Here is an 18,280-nt window from a genome sequence, read left to right as displayed (position 1 = left end):
AACATCCTCCATCCTCTCGATGTCCTCCATCGTTAAATCAGTCTGGCATCCTGCATCTGCATACAATATAGCAGTAGCAAGCATAATTAGTTATTTAAAATAGTCAAATATGAATGTGAATTTTTGTGAAGTTATCTTTTTGACAACCTTTTTACAGACATGCAAGTTCTCTGTTCCAATTATTGCAGATTCTCAAATTAGTGCTCTATTTTCTAAACCTAATTCAAAGTTTGCATTGATTTTCTGACAATCACATTTGTAATATTTAATAATAATGCTGGTGGTTAATTTACCTTGTTGGTCATTTAATATCCCACTGGTGTCCTCTGGTTGTGGGCTGTCAGACGGGGGCTGCGTCGGTTCTGGGCTCTCGGTTGTCTGCAGGAGATCCAACAAAGCCTCTGCACATTCTGATTGTCTTTGTTGGTCTTCCTTGAGCTCCATCCTCTGCTCTCGTCGAAGAGATGCCTCTGATCTGGGCTTACTTGTTGTGTGGTAACCGAGGCTAACAGTGGGAGCCCAGTCTACCGACTCAACGTCACCCAAAGCGCTAGGGCACCCTAAAAAGTCCCAACAAAGTCCATATTAGACTACAGGTAACTTAAACATGATCAGTATTACTAAGTAAATACGCATTTAACCACAACCCAATAATACCTAAACAAAGCCACAAAAACCAAGTTAGCTAATACCTCTGAAGTGGTCGCTGCAGACCCATGCATTAGACGACTCTGCTCCTCCCGACCGCAGATGTAGGTTTGAAAGCCATTTTTCCCGGCGTTCTTCGGTTAGCTTCTTAAATTGCTCAGCTTTATGGACGACAAACTTCGGCACTCGGTAAAACCTCTTGTTTTTCTCTCGGCCGGATCGATTGGAACAACCGTAAACTACACAACACACCGGCATTTTCACAATGGTAACAGCAGCTAGATCCTCTGTAGAAAATTACTTCCTGACCGCCAATGGAATTTCGCGCCAAAGGAACGCAACGGTGTGACGTCACGTGAAACCAAGCTATTGCATAGTAGGCCCTTTTTCTATATGTTTGGAAATTGTTGTTGATTTTCTCTGTTTTTGAACTGATGTTATTTGTTATAGATACATTGTTATATTGTTATAGAACGATACATTTGACAATTTTAAGCTTGGCCTACTATTTTATTGGAGTGATGAGGGACAGATGGGGCCCACCTGGAATGACAGAAAAGGTTCGAGAACCACTGCTCTATTGTGCTGTGTACAAATCCATAAAGAGAAAACCTTGAACTAAGGACTATATTTCAAACACTTTAACAGGCTATAATATTAACTCAAAGTATTAGATGTACAATTATGGAATAGGAGTAGAAATGAGATACCCTTGAATCCCCTGCTGGCTTTGACTTCACCCATGGTGTCCTAAAAATCAATACACTCAATCAATATACATTATTCACACAACGGAGGGATCATGTAACCATTGGGTTAGTGAAAAGCTTATCCTTTTACACATGACATGTTATGTCTTCTCATTTCATACCTCCAAACAACACTGATTGTCTGTGTCACAGGCTGCGTTGTAAACTTTTCAATTTTGTTGCTTTACGTACTGCAGCTGGCCTACAAAGTGCGTTTTTCCACGCAGTATTTATACAAGCGGAACATGCTATATACCAGAGGTGTGGACTCGAGTCACATGACTTGGACTCGAGTCAGACTCGAGTCACACATTTTATGACTTGAGACTCGACTTGACAACATCACAAAAGACTTGCGACTCGACTTGGACTTGAACACCAATGACTCGGGACTTGACTTGGACTTGAGCCTTCTGACTTGAGGTGACTTGATAATTTAATTCAAGGGTCTCCAACACGCCGATCGCGAGCTGCCGCTAGAAGAGCAGACTCCCGTCGGGGAGAGCAGAATCTTCAGCCGCTCCTACTCTTGCTGAGAATCCTTGCAGGCAGGGGCGGGTCTTTATTTAGGGGCCACCATGCGGCCAATCATATGCGAGGACACACTAGGATCATACCATTATGTGAAAGAAGGGTGGGGGGCACAACATGTGTAGTGGTACAGGCCAGCTGCAGAGAGCGACGGGGAGCCGGATTTAAATGCAAGCGCGTCGGAAAAAGTCAAGAAATGAGCGAAAACCGAAAAAAGAAGCAGCATCTGGCTGCTTTTCAATGATATTGGAGAAAGCAAAGCTGAGTGCAGGATTTGTAAAAATGAAAATAACCTTCAGAGCAGGGTTTTTTTTTGGTAACCACTCAGGATTTATTGTCAGAGGTGGGAGAAGTTCAGACAATTAAAAAAAGTTACAATCAGGGTTCCCGCGGGGTCATAACAAGTCTTAAAAAGGTCTTAAATATGATTCAGAAGGTCTTAAAAATTATCGGATTTGAAAGGTACTTCTATGTTGCGATAGCGTCTAAATGTGTTTTGGGGGAAATGTCCGGGCTGCAAAGTAACCAGTGCGGTAATAGCCTTTCAGTTCCCCCCAACAATTTGTATTGAATTAAATCAACATGGAACCAGTAATCACTAACTTTGTTTCCCCCGGCCCCTTATTGGAGAACACCCAGCTAGTAACCTAGCAACCAAGCTTCAGCTCATGTAGCCTATCTTCGAATCTACTTACAAATAAATATGGGGAAGTGTAAGTTCAACCGTATTTGGTTGGAAAACATCTAATTTAGTGCTTGGTTGAAACCAGTGGAGGGAACGTGTTTGAAGCCCGCTGCACCTTTTGCAAAATAAATTAGTGTTTGTTTTGCTAATGTAGCGTTAGCTAGTGCAGCAGCAGCTAATGCAGCGTTAGCTGGTGGAGCGTTAGCTAGTGGAGCAGCTCCCGCAACAACACCAGGGGACCTCCGGGCGAAGTTTGGGTCTACGTCAACCCTAAAAGCGGAGGTGCTGTATACGCTAAATACCGCAGCTAAACACCAATTATTCAACAGCAACGATGAAATAGTGTAGCCAAGGCAGCAGAGCTCTGAATATAGCTCTTGTCACTCTCTCTCAGAGACACACACACACACACACACACACACCCCCACACACACACACACACACACACACACACACACACACACACACACACACACACACTGGGGCTGCTCGATTATGGCAATAATCAAGATTATGTTGGTCAATAATTAATATCACGATTATTAAATATGATTATTCATTGACTTTGAAAACATCCATTTATTGAACTTTAAAACAAATAATAATTTGAACAGTATCTTTTTAACTGTTGATTACCCTGAACGTATAATTCAACTGAAAAACCAATACAAAAATTAATTAAATAAATGATACATTACTAAAAAAATAATTAGATCAAATATGTTGTGGTGCACTGTCACAACCTAGCAAAGCAAAATAATCGTTTTTTTCCGATTATGTTGTTTTCGTAATTGTGGCAGGCCAAAATCGTAATTGCGATTAAAATATGATTAATTGCACAGCCCTAACACACACACACACACACACACACACACACACACACACTCAAGCACACACATACACACTGTTTGTCTAACACGCTAACACAGTTCTGTACTGTTACGCTGTTGTGTTTCTTATGTTGAACATGAATACATTTACTTTGTAAGTGATTATGGGACGTATTTCTTCTTTATATACATTTTCCTTCATACTTTATTGCCGTTAAATAGGTCTTAAATTATATTCAAAGTGGTCTTAAAAAGGTGTTAAAAAGTCTTAAATTTGAGTTGGCGAAACCTGCAGGAACCCTGTACAATAAAAAGTCCTGCATTCAAAATGTTACAAGTAAAAGTACAAAAGTATTCCCCATAGAGACCGCCTCGCTGCACATTATCCCTTGCATAAAGATAGATTGTGGGTCCCTCATAACATGTTGTACACAGTGGAAATAAACATTCTGGTTACCTCAACATCAGGGATCTTATACATTAAACTCCTTCTGAATCAAACCGTCACGGTAGCCTTACCTTACTGATCCCTCTTAAATTAGAAAAACACACGTTACTTTACCAGCAGAGAGAAAATTGATTATTAAATTATTAATGTGACTAATAAAGAGCAATTTGATTATTAAGTATTATTCTGTTGATCGATGTCATTACATTTGGTGAAAAACACATAATGACTTGTTTATGACTCGTTTTGTCAAAGTTTAGGACTTGACTTGACTTGAACTTGCCCATCCTGACTTGAGACTTGACTTGGACTTGCAAAACAATGACTTGAGACTTGACTCGGACTTGAGCGCAAAGACTTGAGACTTGACTCGGACTTGCAAAACAATGACTTGGTCCCACCTCTGCTATATACAGCTTGAACATTGACCCTCTTGCTAATATATCCATCTGTGCAAAGGATTGTGGGTCGGAATAGTCAGAAAAGCATGGTGGCTTGCATACTTCAAAATGTGACATCCTGGTATTTTTCATAAATATCATATGATACAGGATTGCACATACTATGTTTTGTAACATGCTAATCTTTTTTCTGATATTCCTTAATAGTATGCGTATTGGAAGGCACCAGTGCCAAAGCTATGTACGTTGACCCATTTCAGAATCATATTATGAAATGATTGTATTATAATTGCCTGGAAAAGTTAGATGCCGCCTATCACGGTGCCCTGATATTTGTTACTAACTGTAAAGCACTTACTCATCACTGTACCCTGTATGCCAAGGCAGGTCTGCCTTCACTAACTGTACGGAGGCTCAGTCACTGGTACTTGTTCATTTACAAAGCCATGTTGGGTAAACTACCTTTTTATATCTGCTCTCTGATCTCTCGACAAATTGAAAGTACATATTGCCTGAGATCTCATGATGTTGTTTTATTAAATGTGCCAAGTGCTAGGACTGTCTTAGGGAAGAAAGCTTTTAGTTGTGCAGCTCCACTAAATTGGAACAGTCTGCAAACATGTTTAAAACTGAGCACTTTGGTTCCCCTGCATCATTTTAAAACTCAGCTGGGTGACATGCTGTTTGATACTCATGGTACCTGTCTCTGTATATAGAGTTTGTAAACTGTACCCTGTACATTATGTTGTATGTCATCCTTATTGTTGTTCTGTTGTTTTTATGTTACATGTGTAACTAATGTCCTGCAGGTCACCCTTGAAAAAGAGATCTTTTGATCTCAAAGGGCTTTCACCTGGTTAAATAAAGGCTACAAACAAACAATAATAATTGATGATGCATTACTTGTGAGTAATGTTGCATTGGTAAAGGTGAATTTGATGTTATTTATGTACTGCTTGGTAGCTTGACCTTTAATGATATGGTTACATTTTATATTGATATCAAATCTTCAAAATAGCTAGTAACTTAAAGGGGACCTATCTTGCAAAATGCACTTTTGTACGTCTTTTATACATGACTATGTGTCTCCGGTGTGTCAGGGAACTCACCAAGTGTCAGAAAGTGTCTCTCTTTTCCTCCATACCCAAATCTCTAAAAACGGGGCTGCAACAGATCTGATACAGACTGATACAGATTTGAAAATTCTCTGACATCAGGAACGAGGAGCTCCGCCTATATGGCTAACTCTCCACCTATTAGGGGAATGGGGGGTTGGGCCACGGCCGGCCATTGCCGCTCGAAAGCGCTGGAGACGCTGTAGTACATATGCCAGGCCTGTAAGTGGCACTGTAGTCTGCCACAAAAGCAGCGAAGAAGACTTCCCGCGCATGGTTGCCATGGTTGCCCTTCTGTTTATTCTCCGCTGTGGCTCTTTTTCTCCCTCCCAGAGGCAAGCGTTTGCTCCTGCTGCTGTTATTCATTGCAATCCCTCCCTCGTTGTAATTCTCTCCGGTAGTCCACCAGCAGATGAAAAACACCCACCTCTCCGCCTCTTCCAAGGAACGAGGGGACCGTGCGGCAGAGTTTCAGTTAGATTTTTTTCCGCGGGTCAACATGTCCGTTAAAGTTTAAATCTTCCAGACAAAATTAGAAAAGTGCCGGTCAAAGGTCTTCTTTGTTATTTATTGAGCTTTAAAACAAATGAATAACGACTCATATATAATCATAAGAATAAAACACGGAGGACGGAGATCTCTTTTTCTCCCCCTCTTCTGACAGCCCAGCAGCTGATCTCAAAGCACGCTCCCCTCTCCTGAAGGGGGGCGTGGTCAGGTGCAGCTCATTTGCATTAAAGCTACATCACATAATCAGCCCTGCAAAAACAGCGCTGGAAAGAGCAAATGGAGCGAAATGAGGAATGGCTAAAATGCAGGATCTGTTTGGTATTTTGAAAAAAAAACTATATTTATATACTTTATTTAGGTACGGCCCTACAATACATTGTTCAAAAAAAAGTTTGGTAAAAAGAAAATACTCAATTGAAGCAGTACTTGAATACCTTTACTTAGATACTTAGAGTATATATACCACTAGTTTTTTGCATTTATTTTCTCATCTTATTTTCCTTTGTCCCACCTTTGCACATCTCATCACCTGCCCTGAATCACCTCATTCCCCTCATTTGAGATTCTCCACCCATCTCAACACCTGCAATTAATCCTCTCATCAGATCAGTTTCTATTTAAGTCCTGGTTTTCAGTTCAGTGTCTGTTTGTTCCTTGGTTGTGTTCTGTCGTGTTCAATGTTGCACATGCACCAAATCTTTAATTCAAAGTTCCTGTTGCCTTCAGTCTCCCGCATGTGGGTCCAATTGCTTTACTCTTTATGACTACATTACAAATCCTAAAAACATGTGGTTGGTAGTGATGGCGAGATGAAGCCTTATGAAACTTTGAAGCTTTCCAGCCAATTGCTTAGCAAAAGGGTTCATCTCATGAGGCTTCATTTGAACACAAACCCCCCTGTTGGTCAAAGAGTGTAAAGCAGGCAGATATTACATCTCAACAGTGTGTTCACTAGCAGGAACCACGCCACAACAGTGTGATGTTTGTAAGTTTATTGAAGTAACATGTGAATCATATGAGGGGGGTGAAGGGATGATCTGGGAGGACGAGCTGTGGTCCGTGCAGTGGGAGACTCAGAGTGAGGGTTCCGTCTCCGGCATGATCTGCGTGGGCTGATTACGGGCCCCCAGACAATACCTGGAATTAAAATGTTAGTATATACAGTATATAAATATGCACAGTTTAAATATAAATGTTCACGGGCAGAGGATGTTGGGATGAGGGATGTAGGGATGAAGGGATGTTGGGATGAAGGGATGTAGGGATGAGGGATGAAGGGATGAGGGATGTAGGGATGGGGGGCTGTAGGGATGTAGGGATGTTGAGGGAGGGAAGAAGGGATGGATGGATGTATCGCTCGGTGTGAGTCGGAAGGGGAACTGTATGGGTAGAAGGGAGAGGGAAGGTGGGTTGAAAGGATGGAGACAAGCAGTGGCCGGAAGTTTTGCCGGATATAAATAGGGGTGGCCGTGGTTCGAGGCGGAGTTTTAGGCGTGGCCATGCTCCTGAACCTATGTTAACAATTTAACCTCATATCTTTCTCATATCGAGTGCCCAACGAGTAAAGCCTTAGAATAACTCAAACAATGAACATTAAATCATATTTTCATGTTCTCAATTTGTATCAATATTATATATATTACTGTTGAATGATTGTGATTAAAAATCCTAAAAAAGCTGGTAAACATTGTAAAGAGGGATTATTAATCCTAAATAATATTCGTAAACTTAACCATGTTATAGCCTCAGAAAGGCTAAACAACATCAAAGAATACATTTATAAACTTTTTTTTACATGATTACATTTAGCCTGCAGTTGAAAGTCTACTGTCTTCCAGCTTAGGTAGATTCAGCATGTGGGCTGTGGACATGCTGAATCTACCTGAACACGCTGTGCTGTTACTTCACACTTAATTTATTTTGTCTTAGTCGATTCTCTGCCAATCAACACGTTCCTTTATTTCTATTTCTCACTTGTCGTCTCCCTTCTGTTTGTAGAATGCTTAAATTGGGATGTGTAATTTGGTGCTAAACTTTGATGTGTTCAGCTATCTTGTCCGCTGCGCTTTGAGTCGCTGTTTGTACTGTTTAGACCTATAATATATTGATGAAAAAACATTTAAAACATTTCTATAAATGGCACAAAAGTGAACCAGGTGGTGGCACAAGATGAAAAGAGATTAAGAGAGATCACCAAAGTCAGTAGGATTCATCCTCTAGAAACAGGTCCTAAGTTACTACCAGACCAAAGGACATTGTAAATCTCAAAAAAGTATTAAAGTCGGTTGTGAGAAAAGAACAAGGAAAAACATTTTTGTCATAATACTTCATTCACTTTGCATTTGGAGGAGGTAAGGTTTTGGTACATCATGAACTACAATGCAATTGACATACTCACATTTATGCGGGTACACTTTATGAACCTCAAAATATAGGGTTATTGTCTACCGGCTGTCCCTGGGGACCTCCGTGCTGCCGACACCGCCGCTGTTGACTGGCAAAGGCACAGTTTCAGAGAGCCCGGGATGAGAGCGGGCAGGTGTCACATCTGTGAAGGGAACGAGAACAAAAAACACTGACACATCACCGACAGTATGATAATACGTTTCAAAACACAAGATTTACTATGAGTGCTTTCTATGACATGTAGAACTTTTAAAAATACAAATCTTTAAGAATACAAAAACGGCCATAAACAGAGCTACTGAAGCTACAAGGACGGTAAAGTCACCCAACGCACTGATGGCTCGATGCAAGGATAACACTTTTTACATCGTTCGGGCATTCCATTGGGATTTGTGTTAAGAAAGGACACAAATCATCAATGGATACCCAAGGTGTCTTAAATTAATGTTTGTTCACTTGCTCCTGATATTTGTCATAGTTAAATACAGTATCAAGACTTTCACCAAAAAAGGTTCTGTTCAAATGATATTTACTATAATGTGCTCAGTTTGGTTGTAAGATATTCTGATGATTACCTAAAATTAGTAGCATGAGTAAAAGTAAATACGTTTGAAATCTATAATGATGACCTAATTTAATACATTTGGTTTGCTTAACTAGTAGTTAAACAGCACACAAACAACATATGATGATATGAAACTATGAATTACAGTATGTAACCACATGTATAGGCTTCTGTGTAGAATAGGTATATTTATTTTTACTTTGTCTTTTTTTCCTTTAACACTTCATCGCATATTTGTCTGTTTAGAAATCACATTTGTTAAGGAACAATGAACTGTTTGTTGACATCATGTGTGAAAACATTATTTCCCTACATTCCGTGCAGAGAAAACAACACAAATCCCAACTCTGCCAAAAACAATACATGAATTAATGAAATATTGAATGAAAACATTTGGCACACTGTTTCTTTCGCTGCCTAGAAAAACTTCCAAATAACAAAACAGAAGTTGAACTTTCTTACAAAATGAGAATTCATTATCAGCAATGCCGTGCTACATCCTAATTCTAATCCATTCTCCTGCTCTATTGTTTAATGGATTATACCAACATTTAACATGATATAGTAAATGGTATCATGATACAGTAAATGGTATCATTGTCTTATGCATAGGGTTGGGTACCGAGAACCGGTTCCGATTCGGAACCGGTTCCAACATTTCGATTCCAACAGCATCCTTTAGAAATGTGAATTTCGGTTCCGCTTTTCGATGCCTGAGAAAATGTTTCTCGCCGCTCTCCGTAGCCTACTGTATGACTGCGGGAAATGTAGCGTTGTACCTACACTTCCTACAGCGTAACCTGGGACCCGGGTTGCGTTCCGATAATCCAAAAATCAGCTCCTAAATTCTAACCCTATCTCCTATTCCTTGACCTCTGAGTGAAACGTCACGGGGTTAAGGGATAGTGGATAGGAGAATTCAAAAGGACTTAGGAGAAGAGACCGCGGTACTTTAGAAAATCCGAATGCACTTTCACTATCCGACGTGTTTATGATGCGCCAGCGGACGTCATGAATGTGCGTCTGCTGTTGTGGGGAAACTATGGAAACTACAGTTCTCTATACAGCGGACTACAACATGGATGTATAATAAGAAGGAGGGACTACTGTAAACTCATCTAGAGACTCTGCACCGTGCTCTGATGCTGTTGTTTTATGCTTTATGAACGTGGACAACAGAGAAACATATTCTTTATGAACAAAGTTGGAATTGAAATAAAAAATAAAAGTGAAACTTATGCTCGTCACCCTCTCCCTCCGGTCCACATTAATACAAATGATCCCAATACGTATGATTGTATGAAAAGATCTTAAAATAAATACAAATGTATTTATTATAAACGTTAGTCCTTAACATCTATCACTGTGTATATCACCATTCAAACATCTTTTAAAAGTTGAACAAACTCCACACAGCTCAGTAAAGACTGTGAAATGTTGACTTTATTTGATCATTTCAGTAAAAACTAACGTTCATATTTCTCTTTTTGATTATAATACTGATGAACGTTCAGATCAAAGCACACTGGCAAGTTGCCACCTACGTTTTAAAATGCATAATAAGCACCGTAACGTTCATGATATAATTTCTCGGTCATAATCAGTTGTTTCTGTGAACGGCCGACTGTTGAGTAACGGCAAATGCTGCGGCTGCAATGCATTGTGGGGCATTGTTTCTCCTCTCCTTTCGTCAAGGGAGGTCCAGTGGTTCCTAAGCTAAAGGAGGTTATAAAGGAAGTGTGAAACCTCCTTTCCTTTCATTTAGAGAATTGGAACGGCACTTAACATGGCTGCCACTGACGTACTTCCGGGTCATTTCACTTGGTTAGGAAGGTTCCTAAACTAAATGGACTATTGGAACGCAACCAGGGCCGGCCCGTCGCACTGGCGTTATAGATGTTCGCCTAGGGCGCCAGATCTGTGGAGGCGCTGCGCTGACAGCTCTGGGAGGGGAAAAAAAATGTTTTGACCGTTGGTGCTCTTCCTAATTTTCGGCCTTGATGTAACAACATTCATAATTAAGTAAATGTAACACCCTTTTTATCCCGGTTACACTTTTCATTTGCCCTGTACGATGGGCGCTGTAAGTAATGAAAATGGGGGATGTTGGCTTATCTGGCACCCGCAGCTCACAGCCAAAGTGCGAGTGAGCGTGGGAGCGAGCGAGGGAGAAAGGGAGGGTGCACCGGTACCAGCGCCGCTGTTGTTATTAGCATCTGTTGCTAGCTGCTCTAACGGATATTAGAATATGTTTCTACAATAATGTGGAGGCAGAGTCGTCTCCAGTCAGACTGAGAGGCTGATAACTACAGCTCAGTGAGGTAAAGGACTCTGAGTGTTTAGATCAGGGGTGGGGAACCTCCGGCCTCCGGGCCGTATACGGCCCGCGAGACCATTTGGTACGGCCCTCGAGGTAATTTATAAACACACGCAAAAAATAAAATAAATCTAGACCGCAGAATAATTAAACAAGCGAGTGCCTGTTTTTCCTGGCCAAGGTCAGGGTCCTTGAACACAACACGAGCCTAACGTGTCATCAGTGGTATATGCAGGGGTGCACATAACTTTTTTGCCCTGGTTCTCAAAGGAGCACCTGGAGATGTTGCTTGGTGCTCATCCTTAAAATGAAATAAACCGTAACTTTTGAGGGGGTCTTGACTTTATTTGCCAGACACACGGCACTGAACACACATGCAGAGGTGAACACAGAACACACATGCAGAGGTGAACACAAGACAACATGAGCACGACCAGTAATCCTACAAGCTGTCATCACTACCCTCCTGACTGTTCTCCTCACTGTCAGACATGGTAGCTGATGATGTAGGCCTACTTCTTTCTCTCTGGTTGAGTCTGCGATTAGCTGCTTGCATCCACAAGTCAACAGCTGGGTTTGGGTCGAAAGTCTCTGTCATCTTAGACAAGTGGATGTAATCAAATAAGTATGTGAACATAACCAATAACCTACCATAGCCAATAACAAATGAATGTAACTTATTTTATTTGTGTTGTTCATTCATATCTTATTTTACCTTAACATTTATTTATGCATTTTTTTTAATCTCTCCAGTTTTAAAGGATATTTTTGGTTACTGTCCTATAGTATATACATTGGAATGATTTCAAACCTGTTTATCCCAATAATTATAAAGGAGTACCTTGGAAATATGTGTTTACATAAATTGCGACCAAACCGTTTGAACTTAGACTTTACCTCACTGAGCTGTAGTTATCAGTCTGACTGGAGAGGACTCTCCCTCCACATTATTGTAGAAACATCTTCTTCTTATATCCGTTTGAGCAGCTAGCACGGCACCAGATTCTAATAACAACAGCGCTGGTACCGGTGCACCCTCCCTCTCTCCCTCGCATTTTGGCTGTGAGCTGCGGGCGCCAGATAAGCCAACATCCCCCATTTTCATCACTTACAGCGCCCATCGTACAGGGCAAATGAAACGTGTAACCGGGGTGAAAAGGGTGTTACATTTACTTAATTATGAATATTGTTACATCAAGGCCGAAAATTAGGATGAGCCCCAACGGTCAAAATGTTTGTTTCCCTCCCAGAACTGCCAGCGCAGCGCCTCCACAGATCTGGCGCCCTAGGCGAACATCTAGCCAGCGCTACGGGCCGACCCTGAGTTCATATCATGGTTCATACATGTATGCAACTCGCAAATATATTTCTCTCTCTCTCTCTCTTCTCTCTCTCCTCTATTTTCTCTTTTCTCTTCTCCCTTCTCTCTCTCCCTCTCTCAATGTTGGTACGCAAATGCACTTTGTTTCAAATGACCCGGTGCTCTTTTTTTGGCGGAGGTGCGCATGCGCACCTGCGCACCAGTTATGTGCAGCCCTGGGTATATGTCTCGTCTGACAGGCAGGGCTGGACTGGGACAATAAATCAGGCCGGGAATTATACACCCAGCCAGGCCACTACCAGTTTTTTGTGCCATTTTGCTGGATTTATTTGTCAACTTTTACAGCGTTGCTGCCCATAGTGATAGCCCTCTAAATCTACTACCCAAAAATAAACATATGGACATGGGTTACTATTTTAAAAAATCCACAAATCTATTTAGGGGGTTACGTTTTTAAGTGGGGGTGGACCTCAAATCCTATAGGGGGGTCCGGGGGCATGCTCCCCCGTTAAGTTTTTTTTTTTTTAATGTTGGACTTAAATGCATCAATCTGGTGCATTTTGAGGGGGAAATAAAGAGACTACACCCATATGAAACATAACTGTATATATTTAAAAAAAACATGGCCATAACCAATAACATAGCTACCATATCCAATATGAAAAAACATTGAAACTTGTTTATCTATTTGTTTTTGGTTCATTTATAGTTGTGAGTGTGTCTGGGCTCCTGAACCAGCCTCACCTGTCTCCCCCTGCTCCTCTTTGAGGCAGCAGCAAAGACTAGTTTTAGCTCTCAACAAGTTTTAATAGTTTATCTTACCTTTTTTCACCTAGTTAACGTTTTTTTTAATATTATTCATGCATATTTTACTAATCACTCCCCCCCCCCCCCCAATATGTGTTTACATAAATGGTGACCAAACCGTTTGAGACCCACTGAGATAACTTGGAATAAGTTAACTATCTAAACAGTCCTTTACCTCACCTGAGCTGTAGTTATCAGTCTCTCAGTCTGACAGGAGAGGACTCTCCTCCACCTTGTTGTTGAAAAAGCTCCTTATATCCGTTAGCGCAGCTAGCTAGCACCAGATGCTAACAACAACAATACACGTAACCGGTGCGCGCGTTTTATCTCACTCGCTCGCGCCACACATACACTAACACACACCCTCCCGAAGCATGAATGACACACAGAGACCAATCGAGGGCTTTAGTGTACGATCTGTATGAAAGTGGCCATGTCGGCAGGCCACATCATGTAGACAGCCAGTCACCCTCTGTGAGGCAGAGTCAGACCCACATTTGCGCAGCGTTGCGTTCACAATACATACATACAAAAAAAAATCCTCAGGCCAGCAGGCCACTTAGCAGGCCAGGCCATTGGGAAACCTCCCGGTCCTCCCGATGGCCAGTCCGGGCCTGCTGACAGGGGTGTAGTTCTAACGGAGAGCACCAGAACGCGGCTCCGGGCCGGTGTCAGTACCAGATATGTTCGGGCTACCAGATATGTTCCGGTGTATTTCCGTCGCATCCGTCATCCGTCATATACTCACCTCCCTCTGCTCCCAGCGCTCTGCTGCCACACACCGGCCGTCTCTGGAACTGCAGCCGGAGGAACTCGGGACAGCTTGTTATGTGTGGCGTGCTATGATGGGGTCCCATGTACTTGTGCACATAAATAATGTTTCTAATTATTTACAATTAAAAAAAATATATATTCTGCGTTACTTTAGCCAACACTTTTATAAGGCCACTAGATTAGATAATTACGAAATGTGTAGATGGAATACATATATTTCAGGTTGTTATTTTGTCATGATGTTTAATGTTTTATTTACCTTTTAGTATTTTGATATAGTATCTGAACTTTGGAGAGGAGTTGGGAGACACACGACACATCAAATCACATCTACAGATCAAGGCGAAGCGAATGGAGGTACTCCCATACTCTATATACTAGCGTGAAAATGTTTGTGAAAACGTGTGCAAAGTCTCCTAAAATCCTAAAAATAAGCTCATATTTTAATTCCCCATATAAAAAAAACACAGCATTCAGTAAAAACAAGGCCCCACTGATCATCTACTCTCTGAGACGATTCCAGGGATGTCTGGCTTGAGTTTCGACCACCAGGGAAAGTGGACAAAAGTGCCCGAGATCAGCCTCTTAATTTACCCAGGGCCTAGTGCTTAGTTTTGGGCATGAAAATTCAGGAAACTCCCCTGAGTATTTTATTAAATATCTGAACTTTGGAGAGGAGTTGGGGGACACACGACACATCAAATCACATCTACAGATCAAGACGAAGCTAGTGGAAGTACTCCTAGCGTGTGAAAATGTTTGTGAAAACGTGTGCAAAGTCTCCGAAAACGGAGCAGTGGCTGTGATGCTAGCTTTGCGGCTAGCGGTTAGTTGTTATTGTTTGAAGTTGTTGCTATGGAAACAACATGACGGAGAAAAAATTAATAATCTTCTACATATAATAACGGACAAAGTAAAGAATGAAGTGTAGGCTATGCCTGTTTGAAGTTGTTGCTAAGGAAACAACATGACGGAGAAAAAGTATAATCTTCTACATATAATGACGGACAAAGTAAAGAATGAAGTGTCGGCTGTGTTTAAATGTTCGGAATTTGACCGTGATGGCCCTCTTGAGTTGCCGTAAAATATGACGAATATGACGGATGACGGATGCGACGGAAATACACCCGAACATATCTGGTAGCCCGAACATATCTGGTACTGACACCGGGACTTCACAAATTGCAGTACCCATAAGGAGCTGTACACATGCCGCAGTTTTTGCGTGGCTGTGTCTTTAGCTGAAAGCCCAGTGGCGATCTGTCATACTGATCAGACAATCAATAACTTTGTTGTTATTAGCATCTGGTTAGCTAGCTATGCTAACGAATATAAGAAGCTTTTTCTCCAACCAGTGAGGTAAAGGCACATCTTTATATGATCATTATAGTTATAAAACAATAAGAGAATAAAGTAAACAGGTATAAAATACTATATTACAGTAAAAAAAAGTTATTATTAAACAAGAATACAGTTTGAAAAGGGAGTGATTTGTAAAATATCCATTAAAAAAAAAAAATCTGCTTACAGTTCTGTTTCATCTGGGTGTTGAGAGATGTATCCATAGATCTATTAATTTTACTCTCAAAGTGCACCAGATTGATGCTTTTAACTTCAACATTAAAAACATTTTTTCCTGGTGGTGCATGCCCCCAAACCCCCCTAGATGAGGTTAGATCCCCCCCCACTTAAATCATGTCCACATGGATATTAAACTAAATACATTTGCACACATCTTGTGTCCATATATTTCTGTTTTGGTGGTCATGCCACAGTGCATGCATGTGTGGGTCATGGTCCAATATCTGGATTAAGAGGTTGCTTTTTCTTTGCACAGCATGAAAGAAAGGCAAAATCAATGGGCTGTGATTTTAGTTTTTTAAGCAGACGTTGAGTTCAATAATTTGTACGGCCCTCGAAGGATGTTGTAAAAATTGAAATGGCCCTTGAGAGGAAAAAGGTTCCCCGCCCCTGGTTTAGATAGTTCACTTTAGTCTAAGTTATCTCAGTGGGTCTCAAATGTTTTGATCACAATTTATGTAAACACATATTTCCAAGGCACTCCTTTATAATTATTGGGATGAAACAGGTTTGAAATCATTCCAATGTATACTATAGGACAGTAAACCAGACATATCGTTTTAAACTGGAGAGATACAAAAATATGCATAAATAAAATAGTAAAATAAGATATGAATCTACAACAAAAATAAAATACGTTACATGTATTTGTTATTGGCTATGGGTTATTGGTTATGTTCACATACTTATTTAATTATTAAAATGTAAACCGATCTTTTTCATATGGGTGTTTAGAGTTGTACCCCCTAGATCTAGTCTCTAGTAATTCTGCTTAAAGTGTACCAGATTGAAGCATATTACTTTAAAATGTTCAAACATTTCTTCCAGGTAGGCAGAAGAACTGTTTTTAAATGGGGGGGGGGGGGGGGGTTCCTTTAAAAGTTGGACTGTTGCACTGTTGTAGCTTTAGTGGTTCTCAGGTTACAGTTACATAGCAGTGAATATAAACTGATTAATGTGAATATTACTGTAAACTAACCTGTGTAAAAGTTTCTCGAATAAATGTAATTTTTTTGTTGGAAGAAGCTAGCATCATTTTTTTACCCTGCCCCTCAGAGAATCGGAATTGAGAACCGTTAAGAACCGGAATCGAAAAGTAGAATCGGAATCAGAATCGTGGAAATTCAAACGATACTTACTTATGCATCACTCTCTGAGATAATATGACAGTCATCTACAAGCCTAGTGCCCAGCAAGAGTGACTGAGAGAAAAAGTGGTGCACTATGAAGGAGGCCCCGGGTCAAATCTTGAATTGTCGAATGGCTGATTGAAGAAGTATGGTAGAGCTACTAAAGCTGTATTGCAATGCGTCTGTCCAAAGGCTGAATTGAGTGAGCTGATTGCTAGCTGTGGGCAGTAGCAACGCTAGCACATGATTAGCTGCTGCTAGGCACTGCTGCTCCCAGGTTTTGCTGCATCACACATTTTCCTGCCAACCTGTTTATGGTACCACCTGGTTTTCTTGTCTAAAGGTGTGACAAACTAGATTGATACAACAAATGTAGTTAGAGCATAAGCGAGCGCACACAGTTTTGAAATACTGACAATAGGAAAACCGCACTATTTCACTGAATGTATTTCAATACAACTTAAAAAGAGTCTTGAATAATGCTGTTTCCCAGAGTACCTGAATGTCCTGAATATACTTTCTTTCTTCCGTTATTAGGTCAGAAAGTATGTAAATTATTCCTCAGATTCTGCCCTTTTGTCTTTACATAGAACACAGTTCTGGATATTAGACTGTTTATATATTCTCTTTCATGATGTTGTGTATCACAGTTAATGGGGGAGACCCTCCTTATGTATGGCATAAGATGCTGGTGCAGGAACAACACTGTGCTATTTATCTTTTCTTCTTCTTTGTGTCTGTGGGTAAGCAATTAAAAAAAACTGGGTCACTGATTATTGAACTTGTGCTTTCACACAGCAGCACATTGGTATCATCCAATATTGGATAATTCCTTTGATGGCTCACCGTGGAGCAGGCTTCACGCTTTTTGATGAAAGGAATACGGTGAGGAAAGCAAGTGATTCTCTGTTTATTGTTTCCCTGATCCTCTAACAAATTGTATGCAAATTGTAAAAAGGAACAGGTATGTGTGGCCTATTGACCCATAAACAGTATCAGCAGGCAGACTGTATTATCAAAAAGGTATATACTCGTCGATTTTGTCAAGCTGAAGAAGGGTTTTGATTGGCATGCAGAGCTGACAGAAAAGCCATTTAATCAAAAAGTCTCATCTAAAGAGAGCCCAGGAGAAAAAATCTTACTTTGTGTACTCCTACCATGCAAACCCAATCTGAGTGATTACTCCTATAATCTCACCCACAAGCCACACCAGCATGACATAAATAACACATGGGCCACAGCAATGACTGGAGTTGGAGATGACTGACAGCCAGTGGGACCTGTAAAACATCCCAAGGCAACATGATTACCGCCTCCATCAGTACATGGGCTGTCACCGTTATTGAGAGACTGTCAGGCTCATTCTTTGTGCCATCCAAATCAAATGTAAGCATCAGTCATGTAGGGCTGCTGGGGGCATCAAACATCCTCTCTTATTGGCCCATTAACCTTGTTGTTTGAT

This window comes from Gymnodraco acuticeps, unplaced genomic scaffold (genome assembly GCF_902827175.1).
Source record: "Gymnodraco acuticeps unplaced genomic scaffold, fGymAcu1.1, whole genome shotgun sequence".
Classification (NCBI taxonomy): domain Eukaryota; kingdom Metazoa; phylum Chordata; class Actinopteri; order Perciformes; family Bathydraconidae; genus Gymnodraco; species Gymnodraco acuticeps.
Note: the sequence above shows the minus strand (reverse complement) of the source record.